Genomic DNA, 11,245 nt, shown 5'->3' on the forward strand with positions numbered 1-11,245 from the left:
AGGAAACTTAGTTTCTCTTTGAAGTTGCGGAAAGTATCTTTACCTGAATATTTTACCTATCTTAATTTAACCCATCTTAATTAAACTAAATTAAAACTACATTTATGACAAACACCGTCTTTGGCAGCATTCCAGTTATTTTTTAAGGAAATATGCAATAATTTGTCTTTTTGCAGATTTTTAGGGGAAAAATCATTGGCTAGAACAAAAGTAGGCTGAAAAAATAACTAGTTTGAAATTAATATTTTCAGACCATGGATTTTGTGTGTTTTATTTTTTCCCTATAATTAATTACTTAAATGGGGCACCTGGGTGGCTCGGTGGGTTAAGCCTCTGCCTTGGGCTCAGGTCACAATCAAGGCCCGCATGGGGCTCTCTGCTCAGTGGGGAGTCTGCTTCCCCTCCTCTCTCTGCCTGCCTCTGCCTACTTGTGATCTCTCTGTCGAATAAATACATAAAATATTTTTTAAAAAAATTAATGTATAATGGGAAAGTTTTATAATTTTTACTTTTTTTAGTTTATATTTAAATCATCTGCTAACAAAGGTAAATAAATTTCTATCTCCCTAATTTATACATGTTTTTTTTTTCCTTGTCTTATTGTATTAACTAAAATTTGCAGTAAGATGTTGAAGAGTAGTGGAAAAATGGGATGTCCTTACTTTATCTCCGATCTTAGGGAAAAAGCATTCACTTTCCCACCATTTGGTAAATATTAGCTGAAGGATTTTTGTTTTTTATCATGGTCAGGAAGTCAGGAAGTTTTCTTATATTTCTAGTTTTCTGAGAACTTTTTTTTTTTTATGGAAAGGTGACTGATTTTGTTGATTTTTTTCTGTATCTATTAACATGATCTTATGATTTTTCTTTTTTTTTTTTTGACCTGTTGATGTAATGAATTAAAATAATTGATTTTCCAATGTTAACTAGCCTTGAATATCTGGAATATATTCTACTTGGTCATGGTCTGTATTTCTTTATATACATTGTTAGTTTCAATATGGTGTTGAGGATTTTTACATTTAGGTCATGAGATAAATTGACCTTTTCTATAGTGTCTTCGTCTAGTATTAGTATTAGGGTAATGCTGGCCTCATAGGATGAGGAAGGAAGTATTCCTATCTCTTCTATTTTCTTTATAGATTGTAGACAATTGGTACTATTTCTTCTTTAAATGCCTGGTAGCCTTCACCAATGAAAACATCTGAGCCTGGCACATTCTGTTTTGGAAGGTTATTATTTTTTTATTCAATTTATTTAATACATGTTAAGATATTAGTAATTTACATATTATCTCTTTTTCTCTTGGTTACTTGCCTAGGGTTTTATCAATTCTATTGACTTTTTCAAAGAACCAGCTTTGAGTTGTGTTACTTTTCTCTACTATATTCCTATTTCAATTTCATTGATTTTTCCCAGATATTTTTTCTTCTTTTTACTTAGAACTTAATTTGATTTTATTTTTCTAGTTTCCTAAGGTGTTAGCTTACATTAGTTTTTTGGGGTTTTTTTTTTAGATCTTGTTTTTCTTTTCTAAGATGTGCATTCAAAGCTGTACATTCGTTTAGTGCTACTTTCACTAAATTCTACAATTTTTGATAGGTCATATCTTGTTTTCATTTAGTACAAAATATTTTTAATATCATTCGAGATGTCTTTGATGCATTTGTTAGTTAGAAGTGTGATTTTTAATGTCTCCACATTTTAGGATTTGCCACTTGTATTTTTGTTATTAAGTTCTAGTTTAATATAATTAAGGTCTGGGAGCACACTTTGTATAATTTCTATTCTTTTACATTTAAGTATATTTAATAGCCCAGAATGTGATCTGTAATGGTGACTCTTCCATGTAAGACTGAGAAACGTGTATTCAGCACCGTTGGGTGAAGTAATCTATAAATGTCAATTAGAGCCAGTTGATTGATGGTTGCTATTCAGGTCCTCTGTGATCTTTCTGATTTTCTATCTGTTGGATCTGTCAGTTACTGATAGAGAAGTGTTGAAGTTTCCAACTAGGAAGGTGGATTCATCTACTTCTCTATGCGGTCCCATCAGTTTTGCCTTATGTATTTTGATACTCTGTCATTAAATAACTTTGTTATATCTACTTGTAGAATTAGACCCTTTATCATTATGAAATTCTTCTCTTTATCTCTGACAATTTTCCCTGCTTTGACAGGAGCTTTGACTGATATTAATATACCTACTTAATCTTTCTTTTGATTAGTAATAGCATGGTACAGCTTTATCTATCCCTTTACTTTTAATCTAAATTATTATACCTAAAGCGAATTCCTTATAGACAACATATAGGTAAGTCTTAACTTTTTAAATGCACTCTGACCGTCTCTGTCAATCTCTGTTTTTATTTGATGTATTTAAATTATTGGCATTAAAGTGATACAGCTATATTAATATCTATCACATATGGAACAGGTTTTTTTTTAATTTATTGTCTTTTTTCTTTGGGGTGTGTGTGTGTGTGTGTGTGTTCTCCTTTTCTACATCCTCAGGCTTTATTTTAGCATTTATATGATTGCATTTTCTCTCCTGTCTTAGCCTATTAATTACACTATCTTTTAAATGTTTGCAGCCAACTCCACTTTTGAGTGACATTTAACTGCTTCACAGGTGGTGCAAATATATTTATTGTCCCAATTCCCCTTCCCACCTCTTAAAATGTGGTTGTAAATCCCACCTACAGTGCATAAGGGTCCTTTTTTTCTACATCTTCACCAATATTTATTTCTTTTTTTTTTTTTTTTAATGTTACGTTAGTCACCATAAAGTTCACTGTTATGGGGCACCTGGGTGGTTCAGTGGGTTAAACCTCTACCTTTGGCTCAAGTCATGATCTCAGGGTCCTGGGATCGAGCACCATGTTGGGCTTTCTCTTCAGTAGGAAGCCTGCTTCCCACCCCTCACCGCCCCCCATCTCTGCCTGCCTCTTTGCCTGCTTGTGATCTCTCTCTCTCTCTGTCAAATAAGTAAATAAAATCTTTTTTATAAATTTTTAAAAAGCACACCATTAGTTTTTGACATAGTATTCCATGATTTATTGTTTGAATATAATACCCAGGGCTCCATGTGATATGTGCTCTCCTTAATACCCATCAGAGCTAATCCCCTTCTCTTCTAATACCCTCAGTTTTCCTTTTCCTGTAGTGCATTTTTTCTCATGGTACATCTCCCCCTCCTATTTCTCCCTCTTCATTTTCCCCCTCCTTCTCCTAATGTCCTCCATGCTATTCCTATATTCCACAAATAAGTGAAAACATATAATTGAGTTTCTCTACTTGACTTATTTTTCTTAGCATAATCTCCTCCAGTTCCATCCATCTTGATGCAAACATTGGGTATTCATTGTTTCTGATGGCTAAGAAATATTCCATTTATGTATGGACCGTATGCTCCTTATCAGTTCATCTGTTGAAGTACATCTTGGCTTTTCCCACAGTTTGCCTATTGTGGACATTGCTGCTATAATCATTTGGGTGTATGCGTCCCTTCTTTTCACTTAATCTGTATCTCTGGGATAAATACACAGTAGTGCAATTGCTGAACCATAGGATAGCTCTATTTTTAATTTTTTGAGGAATCTTCACACTCTTTTCCAAAGTGGCTCTACCAACTTGCATTCCCACTGAGAGTGTAAGAGGGTTCCTCTTTCTCCACAGCCTCTCCGACATTTGTTGTTTCTTGCCTTGTCAATTTTTGCCATTCTAACTGGTATCAATGTGGTTTTGATTTGAATGTCCCTAATGGCTAATGATGTTGAATATTTTTTCATGTGTCTGTTAGCCATTTATATGTCTTGTTTTGAGAAGTGTCTGTTCATGTCTTCTGCCCATTTTTTGACTTGATTGTTTTTTGAGTGTTGTTTGAGAAGTTCTTTATAGATCTTGGATATCAGTCATTTGTCTGTACTGTCATTTGCCAATGTCTTCCCCCATTCTGTGGGTAATCTCTTTATTTTATTGACTGTTTCCTTTGCTTTGCAGATGCTTTTTATCTTGATGAAGTCCCAAAAGTTCATTTTCACTTTTGACCCCCAGAAATTTTGTGGAGCATGGACATGTGTTTGTGTGCGAAGTGCCATGACTCTCATTAGCAACTGAGACAATTATGTAATGGGCAAGAGTATAACAGTACAAAGAGCAGGTAAATGCTCTGGGAACTCATCCTACAAAATCCTACTCTACCTACAAAAGCTCCCTTCTTCCAGTGAGTGGGAAACAGATATTAGAGAGTGTCTGTAGAGACAAAAGAGGCAGACAGACAGACTTGCATGGATTTAATGCTAAACGCCAAGGAGCCTCACCCACCATGTTCACAATGACTCTTGGAGAGGAGGGAGAACAAACCCAAAAATTAACAGAGAAGTATTTTTTTTCTTTTAGGCTTAAGGGTGTTTGAGATATATCACTAGTAACCATTCATATAACAGATGATCAATCCTTCCATTTTTATTCTGACACAAAGTATCTACTTAATGTTTTAATTTTCATCAGCTAATGAGTAATCATTGTTATTAAACAGCTATATCACAGAAATAACAGAGAGAAAAGTCAAAATTTGTAATATTTTCATTTTCATTGTAGCTGACTTAGGTACTCTTCTACGGATATCAACTCTGATATTTTAAGTAACATTTCATGGAGGCTGATTCCTCCCTGCTGTCCTGCTCCCCCCAGTTGCTCACATGGCCTCTTCCTTTACCTTCGCCCTCTGGGGCAAAAAAAAGGCCAACATGTCTTGACTCTGTTCACCCAGAAAAGGGTAAGACTACAAAGAGAATGAGATATAATAGACATTCAGCATACAACTCAAGGCACAAGGAGAGAAGATATTTTTGCAGTTAGAAGGGGAGGGAAGCCATCGTGCCAGGGAAGGTCAGCAGCATCCTTCGTTATGGCAGCCAAATATTGCCTCACTAATTGGATCATTTACCTCCCCGAACTGTGACAAGGGTCGCTCATCTGCACTTGTCAGACCTGTAAACGCCTCAGCTGATCAGGTGGCTTAAAACTGAAAGATTCTGTTAATTAGTGCTAATTGATTCCACCTGACATGACTTTATATTTAACCATCCACAGGATGCCCGGCTTCCTGACCAGTGAGGAGTGCTTTGTATATCTGATAGGTAGGAAAAATAAAAGGTCTGGACTAAACAAGGAGAAAAGCACATAATTTTAGCAGAGAAAACCAGCATCTGTGTATTTATTTGTATGCCTCTCTGACTTCCTAAAGCTCACAGTCTTTTGTTGGGACAGTTTGTCCACACATGCCTCTGAGAACTGCCAGGTAAAGCCAGGATCTATTCCTAGAAAGGGTGGGAAGCCACAAAGCTTATCAGGAAGCTTTGATTGTTAGTATTGTTTCCTGGGAGATTAAGATACCTATGCTATGTATATCATATATTATTAGTCATTATATATATATTACTCAGAACCTAAGATTTTTAAATTAAAAGCTCAAAACATATTATAAAACTCTTGCTGACCACAATCCTGCCCCCCCATATATGATTGAAAATATAAGTACCAAATTCCATTTATCTTGTTCTAATTTTCTTGCCCATTAACAGCAGTTCTGCCCCACAAGACATTTCAGGCGAGCAGAATACACTTTGTGCATTTGGTAAATATCCCTCTATCATGACTGGAAGTATTTGAGGAGAACTTATAACCAAATAGCATGAATAACAATTGAATAGACATGAATAGACTTTCTAGAGAACATTAGTGTGGAGGCAAGTTCCTATACCTTCATTTCTTTTCTTTTTTATAATTTTTTATAATATTATGTTAGCCACCATACAGTACATCATTAGTTTTTGATGTTGTGTTCCATGATTCATTGTTTGCATATAACACCCAGTGCTCCATGCAATCTGTGCCCTCCTTAATACCATCACTGGTCTCACCCAACCCATATGTACATTTCAAGAAGCTCAGAGCTCTTTACAGATCTAATAACTTGTCCAAAAGAACCCAGCCAGACCTTATTTCTTTCTTGTGTCTTGTTATGCCGCAGGTGGTTTCTCAGACGTAGGATGTGGTTACGCATCTGTGGAGTCTTGTGTCTTCATCTTAGTGATTTGGGGTTGCATTGTTTTGTAGAAGCATCTTAAGTAGCTCTGGGAGATTTTTAAAAATTTTTTGTAAGGACCAGTTACACAAAGAATTGCAGATTACATTCTCTTGGTAGTATTCTAAGAAGCATAAATGGATATGTCTTCCCAGAAGGCAATTGACAGCAACTATAAAGATTCTATATAAATATATGTAGTCTTTTTGTATGTATCCATCTATTTCCTTCAGTGTGCATAAGTTACCACTGAAATATACAGTGTATAACATATATATATTATATAAAATATTCATATATATAATTATCTCGTGTTACACATGATATATTATATGTATATATTATACATACACATACACATGTGTGTACGTGGTATATCTTTTGACCTAGTGAAGCCATTCCTAGAAAATTTTCCTATAGTGACAATGGACCAAACATGTATAGATAGGTATAGAAAAAAATATACTGAGGCTATGTTGCAATCATGAATAAATGGAACTGCTGCCCATGAGTGGAAATAAGTTATAGAAATAAGTGAATCACAGTATGTGCATCCAGAAGAAGTCTTCATTCATCAGTGATAATGCAGACTTATTTATTCATATAAACAGGTATCAAGAAGATTTAGCTGAAGGAAAAAAGAACATTGTGTGTAATAATATAGTGTTATATATGTTGAGAGAGAAAATAGCTGTTTTTATTAAAATGTCAATCTCCAGGGTGCCTGGGTGGCTCAGTGGGTTAAGCCGCTGCCTTCAGCTCAGGTCATGATCTCAGGGTCCTGGGATCGAGTCCCGCATCGGGCTCTCTGCTCAGCAGGGAGCCTGCTTCCTCCTCTCTCTCTCTCTCTGCCTGCCTCTCTGCCTACTTGTGATCTCTCTCTGTCAAATAAATAATAAAATCTTTAAAAAAAATGTCAATCTCCAGTGGAGATTGTTTTAACTTTCTTATAATATTTAATGCTCTTAAATTGTATTTATAATCATAAGTAAAACAATAAATGTTTTCTTTAAGATTTTATTTATTTATTTATTTATTTGAGAGAGAGAGAGAGCAAGTGGAAGGGCAGAGGAAGAGGGACAAGCAGACTCCTCGCTGAGCCCAGAGCCCAACACAGGACTCAACCTCACCACCCTCAGGTTATGAACTAAACTGAAATCAAGTGCCAGTCAGCCAACTAAGCCACACAGATACCCCAAACTTGTCTTTATCTCGTCCTTCCTTTCTTTTTCCTTCTTTCTTTCTTTCTTTCTCCCTTTCTTTCTTTCTTCTGCGATGTCTGATCTTATTTATTTGTCACTCTTAGAAAATCCTATTTTTGACTGGAATCAGGCTTAGAGGTAGAAACTCTCAGAGAGGTCATTTTCCATCTCAGTGATCTGCTCCTGGCATTTTTCTTTGGCCTCCTTCATTCTCTTGGCCAAAAGTTTAACATATTATGCAGTCTCTTCCTTATTTGTCTTAGTACTCTGTTTATTCAGAGCAATATACCGACACTTCTCTGAGAGGACAAATGGAGTAACAAGAAGCTGAACATTGGACAATTTGGTTCTAGGTTTCTTGCCTTCTTTGCTTAGGGACTTTCTCACATCATAATGGTAGATGTCATCTTTTTTAGAGAGATAGAAAAGTTTGTAGATTCTTCTAGCTTTTTGGGTCCCAGGCAACAAGCACAGTAGTATCAGCGAATCCAGAAATACCCTTCTTCCCTTTCTTTACCTGACCAAGTTGATAACACTGAAATTGGCCTCCACAATGGAACCCCAAAGAGATTTGTGCTTTCTCTCTCCAGTCCTTCTTGGTCTATAGCAGAAATGGGTCAAGACACCCTGTCCCATGGGGAAGCCATGTTTGTCATTGCCACCACTGATTCAGACCATTTAATCCTTCCATTATTCACCCATAGTATCAGCAACAAGTTCCATGGCATAACCTTCTCATAAAAGGTACTAAGTTTGCATTCATCATCCACTACAATAAGTTTCTGGCAGCCAGTAGCTGGGAAAGAGACGTTCAGCTTCATCCTAAAGCAAATTACCACCTCCAAGGTGCCATGAAAAAGAGCACCTATTTTCATTTTACAGAGAAAACCCCACATATAGGACACATTTGAAATAGCAAAATAACGGAAAATAAGGTGGACTGGAGATTTGAACTGCTATCCACACCCAGACACTACCAGCCTAACAGCCTGCAGTGTGCAAAGGTCCTTCCAGGGCCTGAGCAAACAGGAGTTCTCACAGCTTCTTGCTGGATCCTCACTCCCAGAGCTGTTTACTGGGCAAGCATTTCTTTTGAGGTTTGCAGCTTAACGACCACTCTGCCAAGTGATTGTTCCTCTACATTTCCACTGTGTACAGCGATTCCCATTCGAACCCCTAGATAGTGTTCCACTGTTTCCATGTAGAAAGTTATACATGCTGAAAGAAATGACGGATTATGATAAAGAACCTTCCACTGAGATAGCAGAGTAGGCACCACTCTGATTCCACTCTGACAGATAACTATCGAGATAACAGAGTAATAAACACAGGAAAACCCTCATGGATGCTGGAACTAGGGAAGTGAGACAGGCTCTGTGAGGAAATAAGACATTTCTGCTGCATATGATGCAGATGGGGAAAAAGCAAAGAAAGAAGAAAACAGCTTCCTGGGAAGGAAACAAAGGATATGTGGCAAAAGCCAAATTATCCCCCTGTTTAAGAGAGATCAGAACTAGAAGTGGGGGTTCTGAGAGCACATGTGGACTCATGAACAGCTCAGAGAACTCTCAGCCTGGATGGCACCATGGGGGCCCACATGTCATCCTGATGATTCTGTCCCTACCTAGCTGTGGAACCATACCCAGGACACAGAGGAAATTCACAGAAATAAAGATTCTGAGCTGAAATTAAATTTACAGCAAATTTTTATTTTTCCTAATCAAATGATAATCTGGACAGATTCCATCTGAGTCCTTGTCTGAAATTCACAGAGGCTCTTCTTTAGAAATATACATTTAAAAAAGCACCAGCTAAAAAATAAGGGGCAATGGACACAGAGACCATTGTAGATTTTCTTTGAGAGAAATGAGGAAATGTGACAAACCCTGAATCACATCTCCCACATCATTCAATGGCCTGTGGTATGCATGACACAATCAAGGACGGTCAGGAAGATGGGGCAATCCAAAGTCAACCATCAAGTGGAAACAAAAAGTTATCATTGCTGAATTTAAAATTGCAGCAGGGGCAAGGAATATGTGATGGGATACTCAGAAGCTGAATTAAGAAAACAGAATTCAAGTGTAAAAAAATATCTCAAAATCTAGGAAAAAGTTCCAAAAAAGTTAATGCATTAAAATAAACATATAAACATATAAAATGAACAGAAATAAACAGAGCCAGAAAGCCATCCTCAATAGAGAGCCAAAATGTAGAGAAAAAGAAAAATAAATAAGTAAATAAATAATAATGAAAGAAATAAGAGTGTCACTTCCTTGATCCAAAGCCCTGGCTCAGCCCTCAGGCCACACATTGAGCAGTTGTATTCCTGTCTGGCTTGTCTCCCTCTCTCATGCACTGGGCCTGGATGTAAGAGCACTTCCATTTCTGCAGTTGCACAAGCACCCTCTCTCCTGGGGGACCCTGTTTGTGCCAAGACACTCAAGCTGACCCACTGCCTCACCTCCTCCTGGCCCGCTCAGACTCACAGTCCCTGCATGTGCACATCTGCTTGTTTCCCAGGGGCCCCCCATCCCACCTTCTCTGCTTTCCTTGTCTCCACAGCATTGCTTTCAGAGAACACACAATGTACTAATGTATTTTTTTTATCTTATGTCTCTTCAGGTACCTCACTCGGGCAGGCATATGATCTATTTTACTCCCTAGTGTAGTGGTTTGGAATCAGGAACAACTTTTCCCCCAGAGCAACATAGGTGATGTGTAGCAACAATTTGGTTGACACAACTGGGAGGAAGGAGGGTTGCTACCAGTACTTCTTGGTGGGGAAATGCTGGCAAACATTCTACAATTCACAGGAGAGCCTCCTCCTTCACAATGAAGAATTATCCAGTCAAAAATGTTCATAATCCTGAGGTTGAGAAATCCTGCTGTATGATACCTCCAACACCTAGAATGTAATAAGTACACAGTAATATTATTGGATTAATTGTGGATGGAAGGACAGATGGATGGAGTGATGGACACATAGATGATTGGATGGATGGATGGATGGATGAACTGAAGATAACATTCCTGAGCTGAATGTAACCTATGGAGTTTTAAAAAGGTAACAGATTGTTAATTTAAAATAATGGGAAAGGGAAACAAATGCATTTCTATAGGTATTCTGGCACTTTGAAATTCAACGTTTTTAAATAATTACAGGCACTGAAGCAGGGGAAAAGCTACGAGTAGATAGACAGATAGATAGATGGAGAGAGAGAGACATATAGAGAGTCCTAGGTGCTTCCACACCACAACTGCCAAAGATAACACATAGATGGTTACAGGTTTGGTGGGAAATGATGGGAGCAAGATATTTTAACCTCAATTAAGTGTTGCAATATGTGGCCATCTAGGGATACAGAGCTTGAATTTGTCAAGAGTAATTTCTAAAATGCACTCTAGGTAAATGAGAAATAAGTCAAATCAAATAATTCAAGATTGGGAGGCAGCACTGGCACACAAGGTTGTCCCAAAGCAATGTAGAGTCATTTGACTAAGTACTATTAACAAGTAAATGAAACTTTATGCAAATGGAAAAAATGAAGCTTGGAGATGAGACATAGATAAAGTCTAAAATAAAATCTGCATATGAGATTACAGCAAAGAAACTGGGATTGAAATCACTTAAATATAAGCAGCATTAGAAACATCACAAGAAAATATGGTCAACATTTAACAGATCTCAAGTAGGAAAATGGCTTTCCAAGTATCAGTACAAACAAAAGAACTAAAAAGGGAAAATATGACAGACCTCTAAACCCAACTAGACAAAATTTTAAGACCTACGTGAGAGTAAATTTTACAAGAACAAAAGGCAAATTGCAAACTGGAAAACAGATGAGCAACACATGGGTATGGACGTGCAGTTGGGAATATCTCCCAGTGCTCCTCAAACATTAGAAACAAAACCTCTTTGAAAGAAAGAAGAAAAGTTGAGCCTCTTCAGA

The 11,245-nt window shown here is 37.2% G+C and overlaps 1 pseudogene; it reads right to left on the reverse strand.

Moving 5' to 3' along the window:
• Positions 1-7,402: 7,402 nt before the first annotated feature.
• LOC101688692 lies at positions 7,403-8,113 on the reverse strand (annotated as a pseudogene).
• Positions 8,114-11,245: the final 3,132 nt, after the last annotated feature.

The sequence above is a fragment of the Mustela putorius genome, unplaced genomic scaffold, assembly GCF_011764305.1.
Source record: "Mustela putorius furo isolate JIRA1106 unplaced genomic scaffold, ASM1176430v1.1 tig00003845_pilon_pilon_pilon, whole genome shotgun sequence".
NCBI classification, from domain to species: Eukaryota; Metazoa; Chordata; class Mammalia; order Carnivora; family Mustelidae; genus Mustela; species Mustela putorius.